Source organism: Tachypleus tridentatus, chromosome 9 (assembly GCF_004210375.1).
Source record: "Tachypleus tridentatus isolate NWPU-2018 chromosome 9, ASM421037v1, whole genome shotgun sequence".
Lineage (NCBI taxonomy): Eukaryota > Metazoa > Arthropoda > Merostomata > Xiphosura > Limulidae > Tachypleus > Tachypleus tridentatus.
This window is the reverse complement of record NC_134833.1, coordinates 1,356,000-1,374,296: the sequence shown is the minus strand read 5'-3', so window position 1 is coordinate 1,374,296 and position 18,297 is coordinate 1,356,000. Positions and strand designations below refer to the sequence as shown.

Below are 18,297 nucleotides of genomic sequence, written 5' to 3'. Positions count from 1 at the left end.
CAATATGTTTTGAAGCAATAACAGTTTTTGAAGGTTCTCAGTATAGCATTTGTTTTCCTGTTCTTTAATTATTTTAGTAATAAAATATAAAACTTGAATAAACAATGATCACCAGATAATTTACTTAAATATATGTTTTAACTTAATAAATTTTAATGGAGGCTGATACTACTAGTGGTGCCACATAGTGGTAATATCTTCCAGTGAGTTACTCTAAGACCATGGTAAGTATCTATTGAAAATACAATTTCAGTATAGGAAACTTTTAACTCACCTGTTTCTTATAATTATTGAAGGTTTCTTTATAAATTGTTCCTTTTGATTATGTATATCTTAATAATCACGCCGTATATTTTTTTAGGAAAGGCTTTGATATATTCCTTCACCTTTAATTTTACCATTACATTATTAAATTATTAAGAATTCACCATGAATCAATTATATATATGTAAATTTATAGCTCATGCTGCCATGTGTTATATCTAACACAAAATGACAACAATATATATTTTTCTGCTGGATGCTACTGTTCCTTGTCATTTAACTGAATGCAAGAAAAAAACACCACTGAAGTGACTGCTTTTTGACAGTTTACATTTCTATAAGAGGTAACAAAGGAGAAATATTTAAGTCAAATCATGGTACAATGAAATCATGCTTGTATATAATATCACTAGAGCAAAGGAAATAAAGGATAAACTGAAAATATATACTCAAATACATCTCTCTCACTTGATACATTCATGTTTCTATCTTCAAAATACTCTTTTCATCATTTGACAGATGGAATCTCATTTTTGAGGAAATTCCCTCACAACATGAAGTATTTTTGTTCTTAATAAGTTTTCTTTTCAGATTAAACATTCAGAATATATACAAAAATTGATGGATTGAAGTTGATATCAATATGGAATATGAGAAATTGCAATATATAAATATATATTATTAAAGAAATGGAATGAATTAATACAATATTTTATTTAATAGTAAAACATACCAATCAAATAACCTTTATTTTCTCAGTGTGATGAACAATGGAATGTTTATGACAACAAAAAAATATAAGATAAAACAGCTTGTAGTCACATTAAGACAAACTTCATAAAACCATAGTGCTTTTAAAAGGTGAACTTGCCAAAAGAATTTGGTTTTATGAAGTTTTGGAATAAAACAGCCTGAAAATATCAATAACTTGATTAGTTTGTTGAATATATAAAGTGTTGGATCCGTTAACATTCACATGGTCTACAGCTAACACTTGCTATTTTACAGAATGTTATATTCATATCTTTAAATATAGATTTTTTTAAATTGGGTATCAAATGTAATACAGTAATAACATTCATTTATCAGTTCCATTTTTCCACTTTATTTGAAAGTTTTAATCAAGAAATATTTTGAATAAATGTTTTTTTCATTTAAAGTCTACATGTGTAATGTAAGTTTTGTAAATCATGTTTTGTTAAGATAAATGTATTTTGGTTGATATCCTATCCTCATTCTTCTTATGTCCATTGTCTTTGGTTTTCCCTTTGTGTACTCACCTCTTTTATATTAATGTTTTGGTTTACAGTTGGCTGCTGTATTACGAGAAGTGAAGTATCTGAAGAACATGGAAGGGATTGATGTACCACAAAGTGCAGATGTTATTTATGGTCAAACTGAGACTTACTCTGAATACACAGCAACATTGGACCAAATAGTTGGATGGTATAACCTTGTTAGAGAGTCCTTAAGTAGTGTAGAAGCTCCTCTGATGGCTCATCAGTTGGATGAAGTAGATGAATACTTGCAAAAAGCAGAAGTCACTCTCACATGGACTAGTGAAGGTGAGATTTGTTGTTTGACAATAAAGTAGATATGATAGTATGAAATAACTCTGCTTTATCATTGAATACCAGATTGAATGATGCTGTTGAATGAAAACCTTAAAATACAGTGTAATTTACCATGAACATGTTGCTCTACCAGTTTGTTTCTGCAAAAAGCAGAAGTCACTCTCACATGGACTAGTGAAGGTGAGATTTGTTGTTTGACAATAAAGTAGATATGATAGTATGAAATAACTCTGCTTTATCATTGAATACCAGATTGAATGATGCTGTTGAATGAAAACCTTAAAATACAGTGTAATTTACCATGAACATGTTGCTCTACCAGTTTGTTAATAATGTACCATGAACCAGTTACTCTACCAACTTGTTAATAATGTACATACCATGAACCAGTTGCTTTACCATAATGTTAGTAATGTACCTTGAACCAGTTACTATACCATCTCGTTAGTAAGGTACCTTTAACCAGTTACTCTACAAACTTGTTAATAATGTACATACCATGAACCAGTTGCTCTACCATATTGTTAGTAATGTACCTTGAACCAGTTACTCTACCATCTCGTTAGTAAGGTACCTTTAACCAGTTACTCTACAAACTTGTTAATAATGTACCATGAACCAGTTACTCTACCAGTTTGTTTAAAATGTACCATGAACCAGTTGCTTTACCCACTTGTTAATAATGTACCATGAACAAGTTGCTCTACCAACTTGTTATTAATGTACTTTGAACCAGTTGCTCTACCATCTTGTTAGTAATGTACCATGAACCAGTTGCTTTACCAACTTGTTAGTAAGGTACCTTTAACCAGTTACCTTACAAACTTGTTAATAATGTACCATGAACCAGTTACTTTATGAACTTGTTAATAATGTACCATGAACCAGTTGCTCTACCAACTTGTTAATAATGTACCATGAACCAGTTACTCTTCCATCTTGTTAATAATGTATCATGAACCAGTTGCTTTACCAACTTGTTAATAATGTACCATGAACTAGTTACTCTACCAGTTTGTTAATAATGTATCATGAACCAGTTACTATGCCATCTTTTTAATAGTGTACCATGAACCAGATGCTCTGCCATTCTGTTAATAATGTAACATGAACAAGTTACTCTGCCATCTTGTTAGTAATGTACCATGAACAAGTTACTCTGCCATTAATAATGTACCATGAACCAGTTGCTCTAACCACTTTTTAATAATGTACCATGAACCAGTTACTCCACCATCTTGTTAGTAATGTACCTTTAACCAGTTATTCTGTCATCTTGTTAATAATGTACCATGAACCAGTTACTCTACCAACTTGTTAATAATGCACCATGAACCAATTATCTTACCAACTTGTTAATAATGTACCTTGAACCAGTTACTCTATCATCTTGTTAGTAATGTACATTTAACCAGTTATTCTGCCATCTTGTTAATAATGTATCATGAGCCAGTTACTCTGCCATCTTGTTAATAATGTACTACGAACCAGTTGCTCTACCAACTTGTTAGTAATGTACCTTTAACCAGTTATTCTGCCATCTTGTTAGTAATGTACCTTGAACTAGTTACTCTGCCATCTTGTCAGTAATGTACCATGAACCAGTTACTCTGCCATTAATAATGACCATGAACCTGTTACTCTACTGTTAATAATGTACCATGAACCAGTTACTCTGCCATTAATAATGACCATGAACCTGTTACTCTACTGTTAATAATGTACCATGAACCAGTTATTCTACCAGCTTGTTAGTAGAGTTATATGAACCAGTTATCCTACCAGCTTGTTATTAAAGTTATATGAACCAGTTATCCTACCAGCTTGTTATTAAAGTTATAGAAACCAGTTACTTTACCAGTTTGTTAGTAATGTTATATAAACCAGTTACTTTACCAGTTAGTTAGTAATGTTATATAAACCAGTTACTTTACCAGTTTGTTAGTAATGTTATATAAACCAGTTACTTTACCAGTTTGTTAGTAATGTTATATAAACCAGTTACTTTACCAGTTTGTTAGTAATGTTATATAAACCAGTTACTTTACCAGTTAGTTAGTAATGTTATATAAACCAGTTACTTTACCAGTTTGTTAGTAATGTTATATAAACCAGTTACTTTACCAGTTTGTTAGTAATGTTATATAAACCAGTTACTTTACCAGTTTGTTAGTAATGTTATATAAACCAGTTACTTTACCAGTTAGTTAGTAATGTTATATAAACCAGTTACTTTACCAGTTCGTTAGTAATGTTATATAAACCAGTTACTTTACCAGTTTGTTAGTAATGTTATATAAACCAGTTACTTTACCAGTTTGTTAGTAATGTTATATAAACCAGTTGCTTTACCAGTTTGTTGGTAATGTTATATAAACCAGTTACTTTACCAGTTTGTTAGTAATGTTAGTTCATACAACATTACTCACAAGTTATCTTACCAGCTTGTTAGTAATGTACCATTAACTAGTGACTTTGCTATCTTGTTAACAATATACCATAAACCAGTTACTCTACCAACTTATTAATGATGTACAATGAACCAGTTACTCTGACATGCTGTTACTAATGTAAGAAGAACCACTTACTGTACCAGCTTGTAAGTAATGTTATATGAACCAAGTAATCCTACCTGCTCGCTAGTAATACAGCTGGAAATAAGGTATAATTTCAGTTTTATCATGACATTTTATAATTTTTAAAAGTAAATATATTGAAAGGTAATTTGGACGTTGACAAAGAGAAAAATGTCTAACAAATAACAGAAACATTCCTAAGTTTATTTAATCTATATTTATGGTTGTAGTGTTACTTTAAATCTTATGATTTATACTGTGTAAGTGATTTTATAATTTACAACTTGTGTGTCAAGCATAATTCACTTTGTCCATTAATCATGGAGAATATTAGTTATTAGTAAATTATTCTGATTACAGGTTATATGTTAGCTTTCAGTATAGGAGGCAAATATTTGGTTTTAAATATAGTTATTATAAGTTTCAATTTCATAAGTATTTGCTGTTATTGGTAACATTTGTTTTAAGGTTCACTGGTAAGTTTCAGTAAATATAATGCTAGTATTTGGGGATAATCTATTGTGTAACTTTTGTCAAAACAAACAACTATTACAATTATGTTTTAAGTGTAAGACTGTGTTTCAAAATGTTCAGAAACGTTTTTTTTTCTATTTTGTCTTGGAAATTTTATTATGTAATTTAGTAAAGTAGAGCATAACAAGGGTGAAAAAAATGTATATATGCTGGTGTGAGCACGTTTTTTATATACAGTAATAATTCTTTTAAACTTTTATTTCTGAATCTGTTTCCAATTAGGGTATGGAAATACATTGAAGAAATCAGAGATATTGTGAAAGACCTTAAAGAGAGAGTTTGTACATCCAAGTCTAACTTAAGCATTATTAGTCAGTTAATGCTATCTTGGAGTAAGAAGCCTTTATATGAAAGAAAGGATGGAAAGAGAGATGCCTTGCTCGGACTAGATGACAGATACGAAAGACTAGAATGTTCCAGGAATGAAATTATAAATGTGGGCAAAAAAATTCACGAACTTCTCAAGGTTTGTTTCCAAGAGTTATTTAAAATATTAAAGAAACTCACTTATTGTTTAACAAGTCTATGTGTGTGTGTTGCTGAAATTTGTATTCATGTAACAAAAAAGCTTCAAACTAAACAATGTAGCTATAACCATTTGTGTTTTAGTTTTAATTACATCATTTTCTGTGTTTCTAAAATAATATCAAACTAAGACACTTCCTGGGCTCTGTCTGCTGTGTACACATAGCATATGTAACAACTAACACACTTCCTGGGCTCTGCTGTGTACACATAGCATATGTAACAACTAAGACACTTCCTGGGCTCTGCTGTGTACACATAGCATATGTAACAACTAAGACACTTCCTGGGCTCTGCTGTGTACACATAGCATATGTAACAACTAAGACACTTCCTGGGCTCTGCTGTGTACACATAGCATATGTAACAACTAAGACACTTCCTGGGCTCTGCTGTGTACACATAACATATGTAACAACTAAGACACTTCCTGGGCTCTGCTGTGTACACATAGCATATGTAACAACTAAGACACTTCCTGGGCTCTGCTGTGTACACAGAGCATATGTAACAACTAAGACACTTCCTGGGCTCTGCTGTGTACACATAGCATATGTAACAACTAAGACACTTACTGGATTCTGCTATGTACTCCTGATGTATGTAAAAGTTAAGACACTTACTGGGTTCAACTTTACAGACTACCTTAATAAATTTTATTATTTAGATATGTAGATATGTTTTTGAAAATTACTGTATTTAAAATTATGTTCATAATTATACAGATAAAATTTGTCACTGATAAACCTGCAGTATATCTCAGAGAAACTAAATATGTTAATAGAACCAGTTTATGTTAACTTGGTAATTAGCATATTAATAATGTAGAAGGATTCTTAATGAGTTCTATAGGTATTTAGGCAAGAAGTAACATTGTTTTGAAATTATTTTCAGATATATTAGAAACAAAAGTATCATATGGCTTTAATTTTGGCATGTATTTTACAATACTTATAACAATCTTAGAAAATTTTAAAATGTTTGTGAGTTTTAAGCATCATTTTAACACACCGTTGTTTTTAAATATAATAAAAAAGAAGAAAACCACTGTTGTGAGATTCAAATGTGAGGTTTAATGACCTACACTGCTTTGCCAGTGTTTTCCATCACAAGGGTTTCTGTAGTTTACTTACACAGTGACTAGTTGCATACAGACGTTTTATTCCTCCATTCTCTTATGAAAGGTTACTTTGGCTAAATCAAGTCCAGTAAGTCCTAGTGGCTTACTATGTCAAGTATCATATTAATTTTATGAAAGTCATAAAATCATAACGTCTGTCACAGTGATCGTATTAATTTTTTAAATATAACAACAATAAAAAATGGCAGATTATCTGTCTCAGTCTACTGGAAATACATGCTCTTATTAAATATTTATAAAACTTAATTATCTGTCTCAGTCTACTGGAAATACATGCTCTTATTAAATATTTATAAAACTTAATTATCTGTCTCAGTCTACTGGAAATACATGCTCTTATTAAATATTTATAAAACTTAATTATCTGTCTCAGTCTACTGGAAATACATGCTCTTATTAAATATTTATAAAACTTAATTAGGAGGAGAAATCAGTTAAGGGTACTTTATAAATTTAAATTGTATTAGAAAACAAGAAAAAATAGGGAATTGCACTTGCTTAGATATTAGTGTATGTGTCAAAAGAAATTAGAAAATAGTAAACCTTACATTTTTTAACCTGATGATGACCTAAGAAGGTTGAAATATTGTTCCACATTTTATTTTAATTAAAGTTTTAATACACATACCAACCATCTTGAGAATACACTTTTACTTCAAGTGGGTTTCTTGTTATCATGAACTTACATTTGTTCATTCATTTGTGAGCTTGAGTGTTTCAAAAGTAAAACTCTTTAAAATCGTTGTTTTAAACTTTATGTATATAATAATTAAATTCTGTACATTTTAAACACTGTTTCAATTGAAACTGTCAATGTGTGGGATAATAATTCACAAATCTCTGAATACATTGTAGAAATCCACACTGTAAAACCAGTTAAAGCACATGTTGATTGTTAATTTTAAAATTTACTTAAAATGAATATTTTAATTTTACATATGAACCATTTCTGAAAAATATATTATCTTCAAACATTTATGTTTACATTTATTGTTGAATTTTGCAGGTGAACCAGACATTGTTACAAGTTGAACTTCCTTCATCACATTGGGATAGTTATGTGGAATATGTTGATGACATTGTTCGGACAGGATTTTTCAAAACTGTTTACTGTAGTTTGAGTTACTTTCTGGAGAACACTGACCCCAAGGCTAAACAACAGGTAATTACTGTTTTGTATGATCTCTGAATTAAATAATATTTTAGTTTTCAGCAATACTTATGTCTTTATTGGAAATCAGGTATAGATAAGTGCTTTAGCTGAATTTGATACTACAATGTAATATTGAAGATACTAATGATACTACACATGTAATATTGAAGATACTAATGACACTACAGAAGTAATATTGAAGATACTAATGATACTGCACATGTAATATTGAAGATACCAATGATACTACACATGTAATATTGAAGATACTAATGACCCTACAGAAGTAATATTGAAGATACTAATGATACTACACATGTAATATTGAAGATACTAATGATACTACACACGTAATATTGAAGATACTAATGATACTACACATGTAATATTGAAGATACTAATGATACTACACATGTAATATTGAAGATACTAATGATACTACACATGTAATATTGAAGATACTAATGACACTACAGAAGTAATATTGAAGATACTAATGATACTACACACGTAATATTGAAGATACTAATGATACTACACATGTAATATTGAAGATACTAATGATACTACACATGTAATATTGAAGATACTAATGATACTACACATGTGATATTGAAGATACTAATGATACTACACATGTAATATTGAAGATACTAATGACACTACAGAAGTAATATTGAAGATACTAATGATACTGCACAAGTAATATTGAAGATACTAATGATGCTACACATGTAATATTGAAGATACTAATGATACTACACATGTAATATTGAAGATACTAATGACACTACAGAAGTAATATTGAAGATACTAATGATACTACACATGTAATATTGAAGATACTAATTATACTACACATGTAATATTGAAGATACTAATGATACTACACATTTGATATTGAAGATACTAATCATACTACACATGTAATATTGAAGATACTAATGACACTACACATGTAATATTGAAGATACTAATTATACTACACATGTAATATTGAAGATACTAATGATACTACACATGTGATATTGAAGATACTAATGATACTACACATGTAATATTGAAGATACTAATGATACTACACATGTAATATTGAAGATACTAATGATACTACACATGTAATATTGAAGATACCAATGATACTACACATGCGATATTGAAGATACTAATCATACTACACATGTAATATTGAAGATACTAATGACACTACACATGTAATATTGAAGATACTAATCATACTACATGTGATATTGAAGATACTAATAATACTACACATGTAATATTGAAGATATTAATGACACTACACATGTGATATTGAAGATACTAATCATACTACACATGTAATATTGAAGATACTAATGACACTACACATGTAATATTGAAGATACTAATGACACTACAGAAGTAATATTGAAGATACTAATGATACTGCAGAAGTAATATTGAAGATACTAATGATACTACACATGTAATATTGAAGATACCAATGATACTACACATGTAATATTGAAGATACTAATGATACTACACATGTAATATTGAAGATACTAATGATACTACACATGTAATATTGAAGATACTAATGATACTACACATGTAATATTGAAGATACTAATGATACTACACATGTAATATTGAAGATACTAATGATACTACACATGTGATATTGAAGATACCAATGATACTACACATGTAATATTGAAGATACCAATGATACTACACATGTAATATTGAAGATACTAATGACACTACACATGTAATATTGAAGATACTAATGACACTACAGAAGTAATATTGAAGATACCAATGATACTACACATGTGATATTGAAGATACTAATCATACTACACATGTAATATTGAAGATACTAATGACACTACACATGTAATATTGAAGATACTAATGACACTACAGAAGTAATATTGAAGATACTAATGATACTGCACAAGTAATATTCAAGATACTAATGATACTACACATGTAATATTGAAGATACCAATGATACTACACATGTAATATTGATGATACTAATGATACTACACATGTAATATTGAAGATACTAATGATACTACACATGTAATATTGAAGATACCAATGATACTACACATGTAATATTGAAGATACTAATGATACTACACATGTGATATTGAAGATACCAATGATACTACACATGTAATATTGAAGATACCAATGATACTACACATGTAATATTGAAGATACTAATGACACTACACATGTAATATTGAAGATACTAATGACACTACACATGTAATATTGAAGATACTAATGATACTACACATGTAATATTGAAGATATTAATGATACTACAGAAGTAATATTGAAGATACTAATGATACTACACATGTAATATTGAAGATACTAATGATACTACACATGTAATATTGAAGATACTAATGACACTACAGAAGTAATATTGAAGATACCAATGATACTACACATGTGATATTGAAGATACTAATCATACTACACATGTAATATTGAAGATACTAATGACACTACAGAAGTAATATTGAAGATACTAATGATACTGCACAAGTAATATTGAAGATACTAATGATACTACACATGTAATATTGAAGATACCAATGATACTACACATGTAATATTGAAGATACTAATGATACTACATGTAATATTGAAGATACTAATGATACTACACATGTAATATTGAAGATACTAATGATACTACACATGTGATATTGAAGATACCAATGATACTACACATGTAATATTGAAGATACCAATGATACTACACATGTAATATTGAAGATACTAATGACACTACACATGTAATATTGAAGATACTAATGACACTACAGAAGTAATATTGAAGATACTAATGATACTGCACAAGTAATATTGAAGATACTAATGATACTACACATGTAATATTGAAGATACCAATGATACTACACATGTAATATTGAAGATACTAATGATACTACACATGTAATATTGAAGATACTAATGATACTACACATGTAATATTGAAGATACTAATGATACTACACATGTAATATTGAAGATACTAATGATACTACACATGTGATATTGAAGATACCAATGATACTACACATGTAATATTGAAGATACCAATGATACTACACATGCAATATTGAAGATACTAATGACACTACACACGTAATATTGAAGATAGTAATGATACTACACATGTAATATTGAAGATACTAATGATACTACACATGTAATATTGAAGATACTAATGATACTACACATGTAATATTGAAGATACTAATGACACTACAGAAGTAATATTGAAGATATTAATGATACTGTACATGTAATATTGAAGATACTAATGATACTGTACATGTAATATTGAAGATACTAATGATACTACACATGTGATATTGAAGATACTAATGATACTACACATGTAATATTGAAGATACTAATGATGCTACACATGTAATATTGAAGATACTAATGACACTACAGAAATAATATTGAAGATACTAATTATACTACACATGTGATATTGAAGATACTAATCATACTACACATGTAATATTGAAGATACTAATGACACTACAGAAGTAATATTGAAGATACCAATGATACTACACATGTGATATTGAAGATACTAATGATACTACACATGTAATATTGAAGATACTAATGACACTACAGATGTAATATTGAAGATACTAATGACACTACAGAAGTAATATTGAAGATACTAATCATACTACACATGTGATATTGAAGATACTAATCATACTACACATGTAATATTGAAGATACTAATGATACTACAGAAGTAATATTGAAGATACCAATGATACTACACATGTGATATTGAAGATACTAATCATACTACACATGTAATATTGAAGATACTAATGACACTACACATGTAATATTGAAGATACTAATGACACTACAGAAGTAATATTGAAGATACTAATGATACTGCACAAGTAATATTGAAGATACTAATGATACTACACATGTAATATTGAAGATACCAATGATACTACACATGTAATATTGATGATACTAATGATACTACACATGTAATATTGAAGATACTAATGATACTACACATGTAATATTGAAGATACTAATGATACTACACATGTAATATTGAAGATACTAATGATACTACACATGTGATATTGAAGATACTAATGATATTACACATGTAATATTGAAGATACTAATGATGCTACACATGTAATATTGAAGATACTAATGACACTACAGAAGTAATATTGAAGATACTAATTATACTACACATGTGATATTGAAGATACTAATCATACTACACATGTAATATTGAAGATACTAATGACACTACAGAAGTAATATTGAAGATACCAATGATACTACACATGTGATATTGAAGATACTAATCATACTACACATGTGATATTGAAGATACTAATGACACTACACATGTAATATTGAAGATACTAATGACACTACAGAAGTAATATTGAAGATACTAATCATACTACACATGTGATATTGAAGATACTAATCATACTACACATGTAATATTGAAGATACTAATGATACTACACATGTAATATTGAAGATACTAATGATACTACACATGTGATATTGAAGATACCAATGATACTACACATGTAATATTGAAGATATTAATGATACTGTACATGTAATATTGAAGATACTAATGATACTGTACATGTAATATTGAAGATACTAATGATACTACACATGTGATATTGAAGATACTAATGATACTACACATGTAATATTGAAGATACTAATGATGCTACACATGTAATATTGAAGATACTAATGACACTACAGAAGTAATATTGAAGATACTAATTATACTACACATGTGATATTGAAGATACTAATCATACTACACATGTAATATTGAAGATACTAATGACACTACAGAAGTAATATTGAAGATACCAATGATACTACACATGTGATATTGAAGATACTAATGATACTACACATGTAATATTGAAGATACTAATGACACTACAGATGTAATATTGAAGATACTAATGACACTACAGAAGTAATATTGAAGATACTAATCATACTACACATGTGATATTGAAGATACTAATCATACTACACATGTAATATTGAAGATACTAATGATACTACAGAAGTAATATTGAAGATACCAATGATACTACACATGTGATATTGAAGATACTAATCATACTACACATGTAATATTGAAGATACTAATGACACTACACATGTAATATTGAAGATACTAATGACACTACAGAAGTAATATTGAAGATACTAATGATACTGCACAAGTAATATTGAAGATACTAATGATACTACACATGTAATATTGAAGATACTAATGATACTACACATGTAATATTGAAGATACTAATGATACTACACATGTAATATTGAAGATACTAATGATACTACACATGTGATATTGAAGATACTAATGATACTACACATGTAATATTGAAGATACTAATGATGCTACACATGTAATATTGAAGATACTAATGACACTACAGAAGTAATATTGAAGATACTAATTATACTACACATGTGATATTGAAGATACTAATCATACTACACATGTAATATTGAAGATACTAATGACACTACAGAAGTAATATTGAAGATACCAATGATACTACACATGTGATATTGAAGATACTAATCATACTACACATGTAATATTGAAGATATTAATGACACTACAGAAGTAATATTGAAGATACCAATGATACTACACATGTGATATTGAAGATACTAATCATACTACACATGTAATATTGAAGATACTAATGACACTACACATGTAATATTGAAGATACTAATGACACTACAGAAGTAATATTGAAGATACTAATGATACTGCACAAGTAATATTGAAGATACTAATGATACTACACATGTAATATTGAAGATACCAATGATACTACACATGTAATATTGAAGATACTAATGATACTACACATGTAATATTGAAGATACTAATGATACTACACATGTAATATTGAAGATACTAATGATACTACACATGTGATATTGAAGATACCAATGATACTACACATGTAATATTGAAGATACCAATGATACTACACATGTAATATTGAAGATACTAATGACACTACACATGTAATATTGAAGATACTAATGACACTACACATGTAATATTGAAGATACTAATGATACTACACATGTAATATTGAAGATACTAATGATACTACAGAAGTAATATTGAACATACTGATGATACTACACATGTAATATTGAAGATACTATTGACACTACACATGTAATATTAAAGATACTATTGATACTAAACAATGAGGAGAGGCAGAAATCTCTCAAATTATTTTCTCTTGAAGGTAAAAGAGTTAGGGATGATCTGATTGAGGTGTTTAAGGTTGTAAATAAAAGTAACAGTATATTTAACAGTAGGACTGGAGGTTACACATGTAAATTTTGGGTAGGAGTCATCTGTAACTAAGATTTTCTTTTTTCTAAGAAAGAGTTGCTTTCAGATGCTCTAGAGGCAGTAAATGTAAGTGAGTTTAAGGGAAGGTTTAATAACTGAATGAATGATAAGGGCTAATTTTAAGATTATTTGTTAATTTTTTTTATTAACAGTTCAAACGATGGGACAGCTAAGATGGATCAATAGGTCTCACACTGCTCCGAAACATTATGTTATGTTATATTGTTTTGTAGAAGTTTAAGAGTTTGCTATTTTTGCAAACTATTAAATTACTGTTTTTATATATTCTTCCTTCAGTACTTTGTTTATTTATTTACAGTTGTTTTGTTAGTGAATTGTCATGTTTTATTGTTTTGATTTATGATGTTCTTGTCTACATATTTATTCAAGGTAACAGTGATACAAGGGCTAGTTTAGCATGACACTCTAGAGTGTTGTGTTTATCTCTAGTGACATCATATGTCTCTGAGATTCACTTTGTTTTGCTCAGTGACTTGTGTTTAAATTCACTTAGAATACTGTTATATATTTAAACTTGATATCATTTAACTCCCAAGAAGTTGTATTTCTGCTTACATTATGTTCATCATCAGTGTCATTGGTCACCTTATATTAATTGCAAGAACATTTAATTTTCCATGAAATTTAAGTAGATACATTATCGTATTTGATTTTTGTTAGCTTTTTGTAATGTATACATTGTATCAATTTTCTAGAAACATGCTACAAAGGGACTGACTATTTTATAAATGTTATAGAAACTTGCTACAAAAGGACTGACTACTTTATAAATGTTATAGAAACTTGCTACAAAGGGTCTGACTACTTTATAAATGTTATAGAAACATGCTACAAAGGGACTGACTATTTTATAAATGTTATAGAAACGTGCTACAAAGGGACTGACTGCTTTATAAATGTTATAGAAACTTGCTACAAAGGGTCTGACTATTTTATAAATGTTATAGAAACTTGCTACAAAGGGACTGACTGCTTTATAAATGTTATAGAAACGTGCTACAAAGAGTCTGACTGCTTTATAAATGTTATAGAAACGTGCTACAAAGGGACTGACTGCTTTATAAATGTTATAGAAACCTGCTACAAAGGGTCTGACTGCTTTATAAATGTTATAGAAACGTGCTACAAAGGGACTGACTATTTTATAAATGTTATAGAAACTTGCTACAAAGGGACTGACTGCTTTATAAATGTTATAGAAACTTGCTACAAAGGGACTGACTGCTTTATAAATTTTATAGAAACGTGCTACAAAGGGACTGACTGCTTTATAAATGTTATAGAAACGTGCTACAAAGGGTCTGACTGCTTTATAAATGTTATAGAAACGTGGTACAAAGGGACTGACTACTTTATAAATATTATAGAAACGTGCTACAAAGGGACTGACTGCTTTATAAATATTATAAAAACGTGCTACAAAGGGTCTGACTGCTTTATAAATATTATAGAAACGTGCTACAAAGGGTCTGACTGCTTTATAAATGTAATAGAAACTTGCTACAAAGGGTCTGACTGCTTTATAAATATTATAGAAACGTGCTACAAAGGGTCTGACTGCTTTATAAATATTATAGAAACGTGCTACAGAGGGTCTGACTGCTTTATAAATGTTATAGAAACTTGTTACAAAGGGTCTGACTGCTTTATAAATATTATAGAAACGTGCTACAAAGGGTCTGACTGCTTTATAAATGTTATAGAAACTTGTTACAAAGGGACTGACTGCTTTATAAATGTTATAGAAACTTGTTACAAAGGGACTGACTGCTTTATAAATGTTATAGAAACTTGCTACAAAGGGACTGACTGCTTTATAAATTTTATAGAAACGTGCTACAAAGGGACTGACTGCTTTATAAATGTTATAGAAACGTGCTACAAAGGGTCTGACTGCTTTATAAATGTTATAGAAACGTGCTACAAAGGGACTGACTGCTTTATAAATTTTATAGAAACGTGCTACAAAGGGACTGACTGCTTTATAAATGTTATAGAAACTTGTTACAAAGGGTCTGACTGCTTTATAAATGTTATAGAAACGTGCTACAAAGGGACTGACTATTTTATAAATGTTATAGAAACTTGCTACAAAGGGACTGACTGCTTTATAAATGTTATAGAAACTTGCTACAAAGGGACTGACTGCTTTATAAATTTTATAGAAACGTGCTACAAAGGGACTGACTGCTTTATAAATGTTATAGAAACGTGCTACAAAGGGTCTGACTGCTTTATAAATGTTATAGAAACGTGGTACAAAGGGACTGACTACTTTATAAATATTATAGAAACGTGCTACAAAGGGACTGACTGCTTTATAAATATTATAAAAACGTGCTACAAAGGGTCTGACTGCTTTATAAATATTATAGAAACGTGCTACAAAGGGTCTGACTGCTTTATAAATGTAATAGAAACTTGCTACAAAGGGTCTGACTGCTTTATAAATATTATAGAAACGTGCTATAATGGGTCTGACTGCTTTATAAATATTATAGAAACGTGCTACAGAGGGTCTGACTGCTTTATAAATGTTATAGAAACTTGTTACAAAGGGTCTGACTGCTTTATAAATATTATAGAAACGTGCTACAAAGGGTCTGACTGCTTTATAAATGTTATAGAAACTTGTTACAAAGGGTCTGACTGCTTTATAAATATTATAGAAACGTGCTACAAAGGGTCTGACTGCTTTATAAATGTTATAGAAACAAATGCTACAAATGGTCTGACTGCTTTATAAATGTTATAGAAACATGCTACAAAGGGTCTGACTGCTTTATAAATGTTATATTTATATTTTTGAGCTTAATTATCATTTTGTTTTATTAAAAAAATTAGGCTCCCTTGTTTGAAGTTCGCTTGGAACTTTGGGAAGATGACCTTGTTTTCAAGCCACCTTTACATTTTGAACAAGGTGGATTCTGTGACTTCATACTTGAACTTATAAATGACTTGTTTAGCCTTTCTACACTGATTTCACGTTTGTCTGGAGGAGATGATGAAAATTATCTGGTTGGTTTAATCACATTTGTTTAGGTTCATTTGATTACATTTTCATTCATGTTTCTTTTGAGTAAATATTCTCTGATAAATGTGACTTGCCTTTTGAATTATTATATATTTTTACTGTTGTATATAAAGTTAATGTTTTTTTATTTAAACCAGAAGCAAACATACATTGAGAAAGAAGTTTTAGTGTATTGTGTGATATCAGTAGTGTTTTTATATTTGTATTATGTGTTTTTTGAGATTGTCTCAGTAATTTAAATACATGTATTATAATAGTAAAAAATAGTTGATTATTTTACACTTGAAATGGAAGTATACACAGCATGAATTTATCAGTGAATAAAACACAGAAAGAAATGGAGAATATAAATTTATATGAGCTGTAATTTTGAACTAAAAGGAAGAAATGGAGAACATAAATGAACTTGTCGAGATGAAACAAGAAGTAATAGAGAGGGTACAGACAGCTTCGGAGAAGGCCATAGAGTTTCGTAACTCCTTTGCATCTTATTCTTATCTTTGGATAGAGGATAGGCAGGAGTTTATGAAACACTTTCTAATGTATGGAAACACATCACTCTCAGAGATTACTCAAGCATCTGATGGTAGTACTGAACCTGAACTAGTCCCCCCAAAGCTTGAGCAGTTCAAGGAACAGGTGAATATACTGCAATACCCTATTTGCTAAAAATAGTAACTAGATATTAAATTAACAATGGTCTTTGTTTGTAATAATTGTTACATATTTTTGGTTTTAATTCTGAAGACATAGATTAAAAATTTATATTTTGGAACAGTTTCTATTTTTATCTGAATCTTCTTAACAGCAGTATTTGTGAAAACATTAACAAAGAAGTTTTTTTTTTATCATGTCTCCTGTTCACGATGCCTGCAAGAATAAAGTCTTGATCTGCAGGTAATTACAAAAAAGATTACACAGGTGTTTTAAAAGTGTAAAAGATTTTTCTTGTAATATTATTGACAGACTGTAATATTACAAATTTGTAGCTTGT

General features: G+C 29.3%; 1 pseudogene across 1 annotated transcript in view; it reads left to right on the top strand.

The window, feature by feature from the left end:
- LOC143226953 (dynein beta chain, ciliary-like) overlaps positions 1–18,297 on the top strand; it is a 186,227-nt pseudogene that overhangs the window by 21,327 nt on the left and 146,603 nt on the right. Inside the window, exons 12-17 of the transcript XR_013014816.1 lie at positions 1,574–1,829; positions 4,851–4,890; positions 5,171–5,414; positions 7,621–7,776; positions 17,114–17,287; positions 17,685–17,942. The product of XR_013014816.1 is annotated as a dynein beta chain, ciliary-like (transcript). The remainder of the gene's footprint in view (positions 1–1,573; positions 1,830–4,850; positions 4,891–5,170; positions 5,415–7,620; positions 7,777–17,113; positions 17,288–17,684; positions 17,943–18,297) is intronic.